Source organism: Enhydra lutris, unplaced genomic scaffold (genome assembly GCF_002288905.1).
Source record: "Enhydra lutris kenyoni isolate GAN:26980312 unplaced genomic scaffold, ASM228890v2 scaffoldscaffold2, whole genome shotgun sequence".
Taxonomy (NCBI): domain Eukaryota; kingdom Metazoa; phylum Chordata; class Mammalia; order Carnivora; family Mustelidae; genus Enhydra; species Enhydra lutris.
Genome location: NW_019154086.1, coordinates 93,231,209 through 93,235,667, shown reverse-complemented (window position 1 = coordinate 93,235,667; position 4,459 = coordinate 93,231,209).

The window sequence follows — 4,459 nt, the reverse complement described above, 5'->3', positions numbered from 1 at the left end:
TGCCATAACAAAATAGCACATACTGCATGGTTTCAACGGAAATGTACTTGTCATAGTTTCAAAGGCTAAAAATTCAAATTCTGGTAAGGTGGTTTTCTCCGGAAGCCTCTCACCTTAACTTGCAGATGGCTTTCTTCTTGCTATGTCCTCATATGCCCTTTACTCTGTGGGCATATATTCCCTGGTATCTTTTCCTCTTCTTATAAGGACAACAACTCTGCTGGGTTAGGACCCCACCCCTGTGACCTCATTTAACTTTACTTACCTCTTTACAGTCACTATCTCTAAATTCTGTCACATTAGGTGATAGGATTTCAGTAAATGAATTTAGTTGGGGGGCGGGGGTTACAACTTAGTCCATAAAAGTAGGTTCTGGTGGAGAGTATAGTAGCAGAAATAAGTTCTAGAACATCTCCATTATTATCTGAGTACTTGAGTACAGCAAGTACTTTAGTTAGTACTTGTTGTATTTGATATCATGTTCCTGAATTACAAAATCAGAGGTTTGTATCAGGTGATTTGTCAACTCCTTTCTCTTGCCAGGATTAACCGAAATCAGAATTAGTTGAAGCATAAGAATTTATATTTTATTCATTTGTTTTCTTTGGGGTATAGCAACTTAAAATGACATCATGTTCTCTCCATGTTAAATGTTCAAGCTTCTACAGGACTAGTATCATCACTCTTTAATTATGTACTATTATTGAGACATCTGCCTCAACAGACAGAGTTGGTACAAACTATGTTGATTTAGTGACTACACAGAAACATTATCACTTTAGATCTTTTGGTCATGATATTGTGTCATTGTATAATGTCCAAAGAAAATCTTAGGTTTCAAGAAAGCATTACAATAAAATGTTATAAACATCTGTTCGCACACCAGCATGTATCCACAGTTCTGTGTGTTATGTGTTTAAGACTGGAAACTTGTTTGATAAGACTGATAAGGGAAATCTATGTTCTAAGGTGGCTGACCAACCCAGCAGGGGAATCCCAGTCCCTGGCCTAGGACCATTCTGGGTTTTCCCTCCTGCTGCACCCGGTGCAGGTTCAAAAGTGCCAGAGATATGGAAGTAAAAGTATATAAACAACCCCCTTTGTTTGTGCTCCAGGCTCAGACCTTGGGAGATCACTCTGCTCTGAGCCTGGAGGCATTAAATAAACCTCCTTTCTCCAAGATCTCTGAATGCCACTTGGTTCTTCCGTCAGGCAATCCAGTCCAGGTTCTATAACAAGACAGGACATTAAGACATCTAAAATAATGAAATATGTATTAATTAAAGAAATACACATTGTGATGTTCATGTATGATGAAATATATATTTTTTTACTTTGGAAAATAATTCAGACTCATCTATTGTGTACATTCCCTCATGGTATATAAAATTTTTTCAGGAATTTGATATACATATAATTTATCACAAACTTTGAGAAGTGAAGCACATCTCTACTATTACAAATTTCCCAGTGAGCCTTGACATACTATATTTGCTGTAAATCATATTTTAATGTAAGTAAACACTAAATAATTTAATATTTTTATTTAAAAATCAGAGAATATTTAATACACTCATCTGTTAATAAGAATATTGATGAAATAAGCTACTCCAATGTTAATGACTGCAGTAACTTCCACAGGACACATAAATTGATTTCACACAACATAGCTTATTTTATTTGTGTAATTACAAATTTACATCTTTCAAAGGTTAAGTATATTAACTGATATATATGACGTTTTTCATGTAAATATTTCTATACATTTCATTTTTAAAATTGCCTTGCATTATATGGCTTGATTTACCTGACCCTTTGTGGTAATAGTTAGAAAATGCAATTTACTTCAAAAACTACAAATGGGATGGCACAGATGGATGTTTTACTTTCCAAAGCTGTATAATTACTCAAGACTTTTCCAATTACATTGTTGAGTGGTTAGCATAAATATTGTTAAATTCTTTTCTAAATCTTAACCACTATTCATCTGGCCAATGCACATATGGCATACAGGAAAATTTGCATCACAAATATGGTAAATTGCTGATAAAGAGTAGTTATAAATGCTGGTAACCGTAAATCTGAAGCCAGTTTTGGTTTTGGTTCTCATTTTTGTTTTATTTCTCTATTTCTTTTGTAAGCTACTACTAGTCTAAAAAAATAAGAAAATGCCTCTGTCTGATTTTAGGGACATTGTGATATTAATAGTTTATATGTTAGGTTATAGACCTATGTTATAGAGTTGCTTCACTTCCTGCTACTGCTAGGAATAGTGGTTAATAGATGTTAGAACAACAACAAAATGGCTTGGGAGCCCAGCTCGGCTATTTAGTTACTCTGTTGTAACTTTGGGTCAGCTTCACAGTATCAGTTTGCCTTTCTTTCTGCTTGTGCAGTATTATTCAACTGGCAGCATTGCTTAATTGACTTAAAGAAAGTATAAGAATTTAAGTAAATGAGCATACTGCCTCAAATATAGCAAATGTTCTATTATTATTAGTTTGCATAATTATTTCCCAAGTCAAAGTCTTTTTATTTTTTTCTCAGGTTAAAATTGAAACACCTCTGCTACTTTCCTTTTACTTGTCTGCCCTATTACGTTGGGTTTATCCTTCTTATTTGTTTTTTTTTTTTTTTCTTAAGAGAAGATAGTGTATATACAGGTTTGGTTCTGCTGTCATATAAAGCCATGAAGACACATGTACAGATTTTAAAAAAATGTTTTATATGTGCACACATAACATACATACATGCTGTTCTATATTCTGTTCAAATGCACATAAAAGATTATCATTGAGAAATGTCTTTGTTAATGAATGAACATACCACTAGCATCATTTAGGAGGTCACATAACATCTCCAGCATGGTTAAGTATAATTTTCTAACCACTTTTTTATTGTTGGACTTTTTTAAGTATTTGAAATTTGGTACTTTTTAAATAATATTGTCATTTTCTTCTTTTTTGTCTAATTTTCCTGGATATTTAAAAATATTTTTTTCTTATGTACTATATGGCTTTAATCTTGCTGTTATATATGTGTTTTCAGATTCCTTTCCGGTACTACCTTTGCCTTACAACTAGTTAATATTCTTTTTTCAAAAATAGACATGGTTTACTAAATTACTTGATTATTTTTATTTTAGCTAAACCTATTCATATTTTTCCTTCAAATTTTTTGGAGATTAGTTTATTGCTTAAAATACATTTGTTATGAAATTATATATAAAAGACACATTTTATTTTCTTTTTACTAATAATTTGTTGTCTTTTTGTTTTTGTTATAAGGACATTGGGAACATGTTTATGATTGTGGTAGTACTGTACTATAACATGTACTCTAGACTGAATGTTTGTTTTCCCAAAATGTATATGTTGAGATCCTAAGCTCCAGTGTGATGGTATTAAGAGGTATGGGCCTTTGGGAGGTGATTAGGACAGGAGGATGGAGTCCTCAGATGAGATTAGTGCCCTTATAAAAAGAGACAGAGAATGATGATCTTGCTTTCTGCCAAAAAGTCTGACTTCTGGGTCTTTTGCTTCATTTTTAAGTTTGAATTTATATTTGGTTAATCTTCATTTGTAATTCCTTCTGCTGAGTGCTTCTTATTGCAGATTGCTTTAACTTAAGTACATTGGTTGGAGTTGTGAACCCAAATCCCCAAGTGCACATAGAGGTATAGCTATTGTTATAGATTTTCATGTGAGGTATTTTCAACCTTGAGATAAAGACCAAAAAAGGGGTTGCTAGGTGGTTCAGTTGGTTAAGCAACTGCCTTCGACTCAGGTCATGATCCCAGAGTACCAGCATCGTGTCCTGCATCGGTCTCCCAGCTCCATGGGGAGTCTGCTTCTCCCTCCGACCTTCTCCTCTCTCATGCTCTCTCTCACTCTCTCTCTCTCAATACATAAATAAAATCTTAAAAAAAAAAAAAGACCAAAAAAGGCACATTCCCTTAATTACAATCTTTAGAAAACAGAATTTTTAAACAATGTGCACAGGGCATTAAAGTCCCTCACCCTACTTCATACTGTGTTTTAATTCACTCCCTTAAGTAATGGGAACACAGTTAGTTTTTCTTATATCCCAGGCTGCCTTAAATTCCAAGATTGAAAATCCCTTGGGTTTTGACTGACTTTAGCACATGTATACTACCTTCTTTTTGTACTCTCCTTGTTTTAGTTACGGTAATTTATTTCTATAAGTTTAACGTAACTATATATTTTAATAGGTTATTTGTTGCTTTTTGTACAGCATGCTAAATATTTTTTAAGATTTTATTTATTTATTTGAGAGAGAGAGAATGAGAGAGAAAGAGTACAAGAGGAGAGAGAGTCAGAGGGAGAAGATGACTCCCTGCTGAGAGGGAGCCCACTGTGGGACTGGATCCCAAGACTCCAGGATCCTGACCTGAGCCAAAGGCTATCACTTAACCAACTGAGACACACAGGAGACCCCC